The sequence below is a fragment of the Xenopus laevis genome, chromosome 6S, assembly GCF_017654675.1.
Source record: "Xenopus laevis strain J_2021 chromosome 6S, Xenopus_laevis_v10.1, whole genome shotgun sequence".
Classification (NCBI taxonomy): Eukaryota; Metazoa; Chordata; class Amphibia; order Anura; family Pipidae; genus Xenopus; species Xenopus laevis.
This window is the reverse complement of record NC_054382.1, coordinates 135,697,395-135,710,427: the sequence shown is the minus strand read 5'-3', so window position 1 is coordinate 135,710,427 and position 13,033 is coordinate 135,697,395. Positions and strand designations below refer to the sequence as shown.

The following is a 13,033-nucleotide window of genomic DNA, read 5'->3' as shown; positions in this document are numbered from 1 at the left end:
GGCTATGTCTGCTGTCAATCTGCCACTGCTTCCTGTGCTGGGCTGTGCTGGGGAATTTGAGCAGCATTCAGGTACTGAAGAGAAACTGTTACAAGTTTGTGAGAGGGAGGGGGAGTGTGGGCTTGTGCTGCAGAGACTTCAACTGTGCAGATGGGGGGATCGAGGTGCTTGGGACCTGGAGTTTTACGGATAATGGGTCTTTCCATAATTTGGATCTTCATACCTTAAGTCTACTAGAAAATCATATAAACATGAAATAAAGCCAATAGGCTGGTTTTGCTTCCAATAAGGATTCATTATATCTTAGTTGGGATCAAGTACAAGGTACAGGTATGGCATCTGTTATACAGAATGCTTGCGACCTGGGGTCTTCCGGATAGCAGATCTTTCTGTAATTTGGATCTTAATACTAGAAAATGGTGTAAACACTAAATAAACCCAATAGGCTGGTTTTGCTTCCAATAAGGATTAATTATATCTTAGTTGGGATCAAGTACAAGCGACTGTTTTATTATTACACAGGAAAAATAAATCATTTTTAAAAATTTGAATTATTGGATTATAATGGCTACTATGGGAGATGACACTTGTACTTTCCAGAAATATATTATTATTTTTTTTTTGGGGGGGGTCCATGTATTATTTTGTGTATTTACCTCATAAAAAAGGTAAAATATTTTTCTGGTAGAGATCCCTATATCATGAAAAATATAACTTTTTAATTTTTTGGTATTTAGAGCTCTAAATCTTGTTCCAGAAGTGGTGGAACACTTAAAAAAGGTATTGTTTTCCTAGGTAAATTACCACCCCCCCTGGGAGAGCGCACAAAATGTTCAAAAAATGTACCTGCCCTCATCACTGCTCTGCCTGTCACTTAGGGCTGCCACCTCACCCTTTAAAACCAAACACATATGAAATCTACAGCCTGCATGGCTAATTAGCAATTCATTTAGATGCATGATACATGGCTGCACAGAAATCAGTTCAGTCTGCAGCATCTAAATGAGTTGATAATTAGCCATGCAGCCTGTGGATTTCATATGTGTTTGGTTTTAAAAGGATGAGGTGGCAGCCCTACTGTCCCTGCTAGATGTGTAAGTTACATACGTTTCTCAGCAAGTCAGTGCTGGTTTTGTTGCAATTTTGTAAATAACTGACATTATGCTTAATGCAAAGGTTGCCAAACAATGTTGCTCCTTCCTTTTCTGCAGTATTTGTCTGCACAGCTGTGTGATTGTTTGTTGCAAGGCAGGTTTGTTTATATGCTGCGTCTGTTAACTTCTGCCATTACAATTGAGTAATCAACCAATGACCATTCAAATTATGTGACTGGTTACAGTTCACAAGCACCCAATAAATTACTAGGAGGAGGGCAGTATCAACATCCAATAGGAAACAAGTAAGGGCAAAGCCTGGGCATGATGATGTCATCATATAGGAAGTTCTTGGTGTGTCAGGTTCAAAATAGGCCACTCCCATCACTTCAGAAAACTGGTCAGAGAGACAGGAGAAGGACTGAGTTAATAGGTAAAAAATTAGCTTTTACATTGGCATTTTTACTTTTTGTTATGGAAAATGGTTTTTCTAACACATTGAGAGCATTGTTAGTGGTTTCATAAGATTTGTACATTGAAGGTGAACAACCCCTTTAAGTCTTTGACTTTGCTGAAGGTTTAATAGTTCCAGATGCTGCTCATCTGATTTACTCAGGAAGTTTAGAATTCCTAATTGGCCCACCCACGGCCCACCTCCTAACTGCCCCAAAGTCCTCTCCCTGCTCCCCTAAACCCTGCCTACTCACCTAATCCTAGGCGCAGCAGTCCTTTCTTGCCCAAGCCAGCCCCCGGAACATCAGGACTCTGCCCCCCCATTTTATATACACAGAAATGGTTCAACTTGGTGGATGTGTTATTTTCTCAGCGAAACACGAATCTAATGTGTTTGTAAAGTTCATAGCACCATTGGGGAAAAGTTATTATAAACAAGATATTTTTTATAAACGAGATTTTTTTCTCCTCAAGTAGTTTATTCACTCTGTTTGTAGCCACCTGCACCTGGTTTTAACTATTTATTCAACATGCTCTGTGTCTGTTATTCATTTGTCCAAAGGAAATGATCTAACCCTTGTCAGCCATAAAGCAGCCACTGGGACACTGCAGAAAGCAGGGCAGCCCCTATCTCTGATTTTCTCCGATTCACTTTCATCTGGTATGGTGCCTATGGATTGGAGAAAAACTGATGTTATTCCAGTATTTAAAAAGGGATTATGATCTCAGCCTGGCAATTATAGGCCAGTAAGTCTGACATCTGTGGTGGGCAAATTATTTGAAGGCTTGTTAAGGGATCACATTCAAAATTGTATCCTAGTGAATGTCATTAAAAGCAGCAATCAGCATGGCTTTATGAAGGATAGGTCATGTCAGACTAATCTGATTGCTTTTTATGATGAGGTAAGTAAGATGCTGGACAGTGGGGGGGGGCAGTAGATCTATTTGGATTTTGCCAAAGCGTTTGATACTGTGCCCCACAAACGACTGCTTTCTAAACTAAGGTCTGTTGGGCTTAATGAAGTCGTTTGCACATGGATAGGAAACTGGCTACAGGATCGGGTACAGAGGGGGGTTGTTAATGGGACATTCTCTACTTGGAGTAAGGTTCTTAGTGGGGTCCCTCAGGGCTCAGTATTGGGGCCACTTTTATTTAACTTGTTCATTAATGACTTAGGGGAGGGTGTTGTAAGTAATGTATCAGTGTTTGCAGATGACACAAAACTATCAGCCCAATTAATTCCATCCAGGATGTGGCACTTGCAACAGGATCTTGACTAACTGGCAATCTGGGCAGCTAAGTGGCAAATGAGATTCAATGTTGATAAATGTAAAGTCCTGCACCTGGGATGTAACAATATCCACTTATACCCTTAATGGGACTGCACTAGGCAAATCCATAATGGAGACGGAGCTTGGAGTCCTTGTAGATAATAAACTTGTCTGTAGCAAGTAATGCCAGTCAGCAGCATCAAGGGCAAATAAGGTCTTGACTTGTATTAAATGGGGCAGAGAGTCACGGGAGGAGGGGGTCCCACTGTATAGAGCACTGGTAAGGCCCCATCTAGAATATGCCCTACAGTTTTGGTCTCCATCACTCAAACAGGACATTATTGTATTAGAGAGGGGACAGAGAAGGGCAACTAAGCTGGTAAAGGGAAAATCTTAGCTATGAGGAAAGACTGGCCAAATTGGGGATGTTCACTCTGGAGAAGAGGCGCTTAAGGGGTGATATGATAACTATGTATAAATATATAAGGGGATCATATAATAATCTCTCTAATGATTTATTTACCAGTAGGTCTTTCCAGCTGACACAAGGTCACCCATTCCGATTAGAAGAAAAGAGGTTCCAGCTAAATATTGGGAAGGGGTTTGTTACAGTGAGAGCTGTGAAGATGTGGAATTGTCTCCCTGAATCAGTTGTACAGGCTGATACATTAGATAGGTACAAGGAAGGGTCGGATGCTTTATTCACCAGTAGCTCCTCCCAGCAGACAGGAGGGAGCCAATGAGATTAGAGGAGGGAAAGGGGTGTTACAGGGAGAGCTGGGAAGTGAATCAGGGGTACAGACTGATACATTAGATAGGTATAAGGAAGGGTTGGATGCTTTATTCACCAGTAGCTCCTCCCAGCAGACAGGAGGGAGCCAATGAGATTAGAGGAGGGAAAGGGGTGTTACAGGGAGAGCTGGGAAGTGAATCAGGGGTACAGGCTGATACATTAGATAGGTACAAGGAAGGGTCGGATGCTTTATTCACCAGTAGCTCCTCCCAGCAGACAGGAGGGAGCCAATGAGATTAGAGGAGGGAAAAGGGTGTTACAGGGAGAGCTGGGAAGTGAATCAGGGGTACAGGCTGATACATTAGATAGGTATAAGAAGGGGTTGGATGGTGTTTAGCAAGTGAGGGAATACAGGGATATGGGAGAGAGCTCATAGTACAAGTTGATCCAGGGACTGGTCCCATTGCCATTTTGGAGTCAGAAAGGAATTTTTCCCCCTCTGAGGCAAATTGGAGAGGCTTAAGATGGGTATTGCATTAAAGGATTCAACTTGATGGACATGTGTCTTTTTTTAAACCTAATTACTATGTTACTATGAGACACAACATGTGCCAGTGCCCTGCTGGATGGACAGGACCAGGCTGCCAGGCAGGTAATATGCCCCTATGTTTCCATCAGTCCGTGTATATATATATAGTGAATAAAGTACCCCCTTTTGTAAAATATAAGGATATTATAAGTTACTGAGGAGTTTCATGACCATATAAAAATACGAGGCCGAAGGCCGAGTTATACAGGTCATGGAACTCCGAGGTAACTTCTAATATCCTCATATTTTGCAACTGGGGGTACTTTATTTATTATAATACACAAGTTTGAGTGAGTCATGTAACAGAAATGACATCAGAACTCACCGTTTATAACTGATGACATCAGAACTCACCGTTTATAAGGATATAATTTACAAGATATTCATGGCTTTTGTGTATTATATATATATATGCGAGTGTGTGTCTGGAACCCCCTGCTGTGACCCCTTTTCACTGCTCCTAATGGCACCTCTGGTTTCTGCTCCTCTATGATCTTACGGGTAACGTCCAACAGGGATATTTTTTGTTTGTAATGCATGACTTCGGTCAACAAATTTCCCCAAAACTGCTTCCCCACTGTCAATAATTGAAATTGCCGTAGGTAAAATCAATGTGTTGCTTCATTGCCTTGTGAGGAAACTTCGGCTGACTATGGGACACGTACGTTTTAGGTCCTAGAGTTGATTCATAATCACCATCAACTTCTATGACATACAATCCTCACTTTGTGCTTGAAGATTTCCCCGACCCCGAAGCTTAGCTTCTCAGCAGCCCACTGAGCATGTGCAGTGCCACCGACACACAAAAGATGCCTAACATGATCCAAGATGGGGAACTGCTGGGGGAACCTTGAAGGCCTGAGTCATTAATGTTATAGAGATGTTGAACCTTTAGGCTGGTGCAGTAAGTTCTGTATATCCAGCACATTATCTCCAGCCATTTTTATATTAGGATTTAGTTCTCCTATACACTGGGCCACAAACCTTTCATTTTTAGCAATGCATTTTATTTGTGGGGAGGCGTATTATATGCAGTATATGTAGCAAGGAATAATAAGCATTCTAGTATCTATTATTCTATCAACGTGTGCGGGTATTTCTAAAGCACCAACATATTCCGCAGAGCTCTACAATGGGGTTTCAAACCAATTACTGTATCTTTCATTTAATGTAAATTTATATATTTAATGTATATTTATGGGTGAAGTTGGTTAAAAACATAGGGGCAGGGGGGCGTGGCTAACCACGATGGAGAGTGCACGCTAAATCCAGGAGCTCCGTGAGGAAAATTAGCAAATCCCCCAGAATTTCAGCTATCAGGAGCATATAATTCTCCCTGGGTGGTAATCGTTTGCGGAACGTCTCTGGAAGCCTAGGATGGGTAAAAAGAAGCTCAAGGATCAGCGTGCAACCATGTCGCCATACCTGCGCAAGACGGCTACTGCCTGTGGCGCGAGAGACCAAGATGGCGGACCGCTGCCGGAAGACTCTGCGGATCCGAACGTATCTGCATCTTCGCCTGACTCTGTCCGGAGTGGGCAGTAGGCCCTGTCGCAATCGCAATCAGATAAATTGGCCCCCATTGCGTCTACATCCACTGTCCCAGACTTGTCGGATAAGGCTCCGGTGACGCTGCAAACATTGACGTCGCAACTGGCGCAGTTACAACAAGACCTCACCAGAACTTTGTCTAAAACTGTCTCTGACGCAGTTGCTGCTGCGATTAGAGAGGTGACACTGAACTGCGAGAGTTTGGGGACCGTACTGACAAACTGGAGTATATAACTGATGACCTGACACAGAGGTTTGTTAACTACGAGGAGGAGGTAGGCCTGGATCTTTGGAAATTTGACCGAGCTCATCGCTCTCTAGGCCCCAAACGCCCATTGCACAAGCCCCCCAGAGACATTATCGTTTGTTTTCATCATTTTGCACAGAGGGAGGCCATTCTGACCCACACCCGGTCGCTACCTACTCTGGACTATCGGAATCATAAAATTCAGATATTCGCTGATCTTTCTCCTATTACTTTGGCCAAGCGACGGGAATTGCGACCAACTACTCAGGCACTTCGGGCTCACAAACTGCCCTATCGCTGGGGATACCCCTTCAAGCTTGTGGTCCAACATAAGGGTCAAACTTTTATTCTTCACAATTTGGATAAGCAGCAAGAGTTCCTGAGAGCTCTGGGGATACAATCTACTGACCAACAAACCCCATCGCGGGCATCACCACCAAGATCCCCCCTGCAACCACAATGGCAACAAGCACGGGGCTCCTCTTCAGGACAGCGACTTGCCTTGACCTCGTCATCGGCTTCAGGATCCCCTGCTTGAGTTTGAACCACCGATTTGGGACTCACTTCTTGCCCTCTATTTGTATTTGAATATGGTTTAGAGGCTACCTGATGTTCTACAAACAACTGAGAACTCCTCCGACTCCGTCTTTCCTGGATGTTCAAGTTCTACTACCTGTTGAAACTACATCTTGTGACAGGTATTAGGTTTTCCTTCCCCCCACTGGAAGCTAGGTGAGCTTCCGCTTAGTTTGGTTACTGACTCACTGAACTTGACTTTGATTTCTCCTATACTAATTGGGTGCAATTAACCTGATTTTTCATACCTATAGGCATATATTGTCTTTTCTCTGTTCTTCGCTTTGATAGTTTATGTTTTTTCTACTCACTATGTTGTTGTTGAAAACATTTTTGATGGTTAGACTCACTTTATTGCTGAATGAGGTTAGGACTATGACATGTATTGCTGCTACTGTTTATCTCTCACGTGGAGGACATCTCAGTGTGAGAGGGATTGCTACATATGCTGGGCTAAATTTAGATCTAACATGGTACTTTTTAGTAAGGGCTTAAATTCCATTAAAAAGCGTTTCTTGGCTTTAAAAGAAATGAAGACCCAGAATGCTGATATAGCGATGCTGCAGGAGACCCATTTCTCTAGACTTAAACCTCATAAACTCTACTCTAAGTTTTATCCCACTGCATATTATGCTTCCTCTACTACTAAGAAAGCAGGAGTAGCAATTCTTATTCACAAGAACTGTCCGCTACAAGTTTTACGAACTGTCAGTGATCCTCATGGGCGCTATTTAATCTTAGAGGGTACACTGGGAGTAAACTCCTTGTTGCTTGTGAACATATATGCCCCCAATAAGGGACAGGTTAAATTTTTTCGGAAAATCTGTAATAAACTTGCCTCTTTTCAGACTAGTTATATAGTGATTGGGGGAGACTTTAATGTTCCTTTAATACAGACGGAGGATAGGTCGTATCCCTCCCCTGATGTCCAGGCTCGTTCACTCTCTAAGGAACTCAAAAAGGTAGTTAATCAACTCCCACTATATGATATTTGGCGGATAGAACATCCTGCTGCTGTCTCAGTCCTGTTTGAGGATTCCGTATAAATCGGATATCCTTCCGATAACCTGGTCAGACCACGCACCCATTCAACTTACTTTAGATTTCACAGCAGCCCCTAAGAGAGAACCTCATTGGCGGCTTAATGAGACTTTGCTTCATGATAAAACATCCTTTGAAGCTATACATGAGGCTTTGCATGAGTTTTTTCGGTTTAATACGGGATCGGTCCAAAATCATTCTACACTATGGGAAGCTCATAAAGCCTCCATAAGGGGTTGTATTATTGCTATAACTGCAGCTAAGAAAAAAGCTTCTAGGCAACATCTTCAAACACTTCTGGCCAGGTTGCAGCTTTATGAAAGGGAATATAATCAGACCAATTCTACTTCTATGTTAGATAATATTCTCTTGGTGAGAAAAGATCTCTGTGAGCTGAAACACAAAGAGGCAGAAAAGGCACTAATATGGACCAGACAGTTATTTTACGAGAAGGGCAATAAGCAACATACCTTGCTGGCTAGACGGTTAAAAGAGCAAAAGGCACAAATGACGATCAAAGCCATTAGAAATAGATTGGACCAACTTGTTTATAGCCCAGATGAAATTGCGGAGCAGTTCCACTCATACTATACTAATTTGTATAATATAGGGCGGGACGCGTCATCTTCTCCTCTGCCATTTGACGCCTTTTTTCAGAAAGCACACTTGCCGAAGTTTCAGGAGGATGACCTCCAATTCTTGAATGCTGACATCACCTTAGCTGAAGTTCTTAGCACGCTTAAAAATCTTCCAAATGGTAAGGCTCCAGGCCCTGATGGCTACCCTTATCAGTATTATAAATTGTATTCTGGTATTTTGGCCCCTCATTTAGTTGATCTTATTAATCGGTTTATGCGAGGTTTACCCATACCCTCTTCTATGTTAACCTCTTATCTCTCCCTGATTCCAAAAGAGGGTAAGGATCCTACATTTTGCTCGAATTATAGGCCTATAGCATTGCTGAATTCGGACCTTAAATTATATTCTAAAATTTTAGCGAATTGGCTAGCTCCGATTTTACCTGGGCTCATTGATAAGGATCAGGTGGGCTTTATTCAGGGTCGACAAGCCGGTGATAATACGCGGAGACTTATCAATATTATTGATTTAATGGGTAAAAAGGGTCAAGGGATGCTGGTACTGAGCTTAGATGCAGAGAAAGCTTTTGACCGTCTAGACTGGTCTTATTTATTTGCCTTGCTCTCGCACCTTAATCTTTCTGGTCCATATTTAGCGGCTTTGAAAGCACTTTACACTACTCCCAGTACTTGTTTGAAGTTGCCCGCACAGATGCGATCCCCGATAAAGATTCGGAATGGGACGAGACAGGGCTGCCCTCTTTCTCCCCTGCTCTATGCCTTAAGCATAGAACCCTTAGCTGCAAATATTAGATCCGATCCGCATATACATGGAGTTTCTGTAGGAACCACACAATTTAAGGTAGCACTCTATGCTGATGATGTGATATTGACCCTAACGTCCCCTCAGACTTCTCTTCCAGCATTACAGGAGCTGCTAGAGCTTTATGGGAGGTTGTCGGGCTACAAACTAAACGTCTCCAAAACAGAGGCTCTTCCAATAGGACTTCCTACTCGTTTACTACCGGGTATGCGCTCACGCTATAACTATAATTGGAAAACGGATTATATCTCCTATTTGGGGACTAAAATTACCCCTACTTATGACGGTTTATTTCGGCAAAATTTTGTTCAACTAGCACAAAAAGTAAAGTCCACTTTGCTTAAATGGAATACTTACTGGCTAGGTAAAATTGCTTCTGTTATATATCAGTTTGAATACTTTCAGCTTCGTCACTTTCTCTATCCATACCTAACTGCTGCAAAGTCAAGTGTTTGTACAGCCTTTGAAACCCTTGCTAAATTGGGACTTCTGCGAAAAGGGCTTATTTCTCAGATATATAAGCTTCTCACTGAACCTTTGGAAGTAGGCTTATCACAGCATGCCTATATGCGTAAATGGAATAATGTAACCCACGATAGTCTATCTGCGACTGACTGGTCGGCAATTGGGAAGAACGCCCGGCGAATGGTTACATGTGTGAGACAGAAGGAAAACATTTATAGAATATTGATGTTTTGGTATTATACCCCTGATAGATTACATAAATTATTTCCTGACCATTCGCCCCTTTGCTGGAGACATTGTGGGGAACTAGGCACGCTTCCTCACATTTTCTGGGATTGCCCAATTATTCGACCAGTGTGGCGAGAGGTCAAGAAAATATTGGATCAGGTGCTAATAACCCCAGTCCCCTTGGAAATTTCTACCTTTCTCATGGGCAGACCATTTATTGGTATACCTACTGCTGGCCAGAAGTTGGCCAATCATATTCTGACGGCGGCACGGGTGGCAGTAGCGGCTAAATGGAAGACTCTTACTTGTCCAAGCACTCAGGAAATAGTCAATAGAGTAAATGCTAACAGAGCCTTTGAAGCAAATATTGCCTATCTGCAAAATACCACCCTCCAACATTTAAATATTTGGTCTATCTGGGAGCTACGGGGCTTTGTTTCGCATAATGTCTCCAGCACTGATGGTAGGGCTTTGCAACCCCAAATTATGCCTCAGACCGGAACTTTGACTATATAGGCGTACCGCTTAGTATATCTGTCTGTGTGATGGAAGTTCTTTTTATGTCTTTGTTTGACCGGAGGCAAGCCATGTGTTAATTGATGCATACGAATATGCTATGAACCTGGTCAGTGGTGTTGGCCTGAAACATATTGAATATGTACTCTACGTATCCCTTTTGTTCTTAGGGCATGTGGGAATTCCCTATTTTCTTTCTTTCTGCTCAGTGACCGATCTTTTTTTTTTTTTTTTTTTCTTTTCTTTTACTTCTTTTCCTTCTTTATAATTTATTATTTGTTTTCTTTTTGCTGTATATGTTGTATTTTTATTTTTTTTGCAATAACTTTCAATAAAAATATAAGTTACAAAAAAAAATTGCTTCTGTTAAAATGAATATCCTGCCCAAATTTTTATATTTATTTGAAACGTTACCGATTCCTATACCACAGAAATTTTTTAAAGAACTGCAAATGACAATCCATACTTTTATTTGGGGTAGGAAGAAACATAGAATTAATAAACAGACATTAAATACATCAGTTGCTCAAGGTGGGCTAGGGGTTCCTCTATTGCACCAGTATTATGAGGCAGCCCAACTTCGGCAGTTGTTAGCTTGGTCTACGCGGGTCCCTGGTTCCCATTGGACGCATATTGAGAACTCACGGTTTTACCCTTATCATCCTAATGCATGGTTTTGGCCTACGGCAGGAATTACGCTACCTAAGGTTTCGATGCTAAATTCTACTGTTTTGACGTTGGGTCTGTGGAAAAGATTGAAAGTTAAATATAAATTGTTTTCAACCTACTCCTCAGTAACTGCAATAGCGGGTAATCCCTCGTTTCTACCGGGTGTCACATTTTGGAGTGGTCAATTGTCGGAGTCTAACATGCTATTTAAAATTTCCGATTGGGTAAATGCCTCTTTAATGACCACTCTCACTCTGGATCAATTGCAGGCCAAAGTCCCAGACATTGTTATACCCTGGTACTTATATTTCCAGGTCAGGCATTACTTGGATCCGTTTCTTAGATCTTTCAAGGAGGGGGCCCCCACTCAGTTTGAAATTGTGGCATTGCGAGGCTTACCTCAAAAGGGCCTGATATCTAAGATTTACAAATTAATAAATGATCCCACGACTGTGCAGGGCTTTAAACACAACTAAATGAGGAAATGGGAGGCTATGCTTGGGTATGACATCTCTTCAGATGATTGGTCGGCAATCTGGCGTAATGCTAAAGGTAGTGTTACTTGTGTCAAACAAAAGGAAAATATTTATAAAATATTAATGTGTTGGTACCTAACTCCCTGTAGATTGCACAAAATTTTTCCCGCAGTTTCACCATTATGCTGGAGAGGTTGCCAGCTTACCGGCACACATTACCACATTTTTTGGGATTGCCCCTATATTCAACCATTCTGGAGGGAGGTTAAGAAATTGTTGGACTGTTTGACACGTGATAATATACCTTTGGATATTACGACCTTCTTACTGGGGAAGCCCTTTGAGACGCTATCTAAGCCAATTCAAAAGTTACTCAACCATGTACTAACGGTTGTACGCATATCCATAGCTTCTAAATGGAAATCTCATGTTCTTCCCTCCTGGTCCAAAATAGATCAAAGGATTGAAAGTAATAGAAGGTTTGAACACAATATTGCATTATTGCAAAATAGAATTCCTCAGTTTTTGAAGATATGGGCGCCTTGGGACCTTCACCTACTTTAACTCCAGAAAGTGGGATTGTAGTTAACACTAGTGGTGATGTGGGGGACATCAGTATCAGTCTTAGTACTTACACCTTATATTTTACTCTGCTATCCATCAATACATGTCATTACAAAGGGTCTAACCTTAGTTTAAATGATTTTTGTTTTTCTTTTTTTGTCTTTTATTATTATTTTCTGTGTTATGAAGCTATTCTCTCTATTTGTGTCTATGCATTTACTGATATCTGTGATTGCAGAATACTCTATGTTAAGACATTATGTGAGATATGTCGGTAAGATGTTTGAATGTGGAGCTTTACTGCTGTTTTTGATGTAACCTTTGCACTTCATCTTGCTTGTAAATGCAACTTTAATTTTATTTTCTGAAAATAAAAATCTAAGTTACTAAAAAAACATAGGGGCAGATTCAATTCAATGAGAAAAAGTTAGAAACAATTAGAAACCTTTCTCACATCTTTCCTAAGCAGAAGAACATCAGCCTCTTTCTTTCTCCTGACAACTTCCTTGACTACTTGCTGGTCAGACTGGTGGGAAACTGACCAGCAGGTGGCGCTGTTGTAACAAAATTCATTCATATTAACAGTACATGTATCCCTTAATATCTCGGAATAAAAACAAAATAAACAATGAAAGTACATTACAAAAGTGCTTAGAATAGCCCCCTCATCCATTTTACATTTACTTATTTTAAAGGTTTACTTATCCTTTAAATATGCAGCACAGGCTCAGAATAAGTCATTATTAGTAAAAGCAAGTCTATATTATTTGCAGGGAAAAAAATGACACACAAATATATCTAAAAAAGATCCAAGCAGTTGAATGAGAGGGGTGAAACAGATATATTTTAGTATCTTTTCAAAGGTTTCTCCTCTGTACATATTGCACCGATTGCTTTGATCTGTTATGTCTGTGACATTAGTCTCAAAGGTCTCACAAATGATAATGTGGTCCTTTTATCATGGATTCTGGTCCAACATGTAGACTCAGGTTTGATTTGGACTGTGGCCAGCCTGTGTCATCGGTAGCACTCACCACGGTCATAGTTCTAGAGAATTTTAGATATGAATAAACCCAACAATATACCTGGACAGTAAAGGTTCCACAGGCCAGGGGGTCCAAACCTGCTGCCTACTTACTTGCTCCTTTCTTCCTGTCA

The 13,033-nt window shown here is 41.4% G+C and overlaps 1 protein-coding gene across 2 annotated transcripts in view; it reads left to right on the top strand.

The window, feature by feature from the left end:
- The first annotated feature begins 1,465 nt into the window (after positions 1-1,465).
- Positions 1,466-13,033, top strand: part of nxpe3l.1.S (neurexophilin and PC-esterase domain family member 3 like gene1 S homeolog) — a 46,710-nt gene continuing 35,142 nt past the window's right edge. The window contains exon 1 of one of the 2 annotated variants that reach the window (XM_041568242.1): positions 1,466-1,527. The gene's annotated coding sequence lies outside the window, so the exon portion shown is untranslated. The remainder of the gene's footprint in view (positions 1,528-13,033) is intronic. The other variant, XM_041568241.1, reaches the window with a different exon arrangement.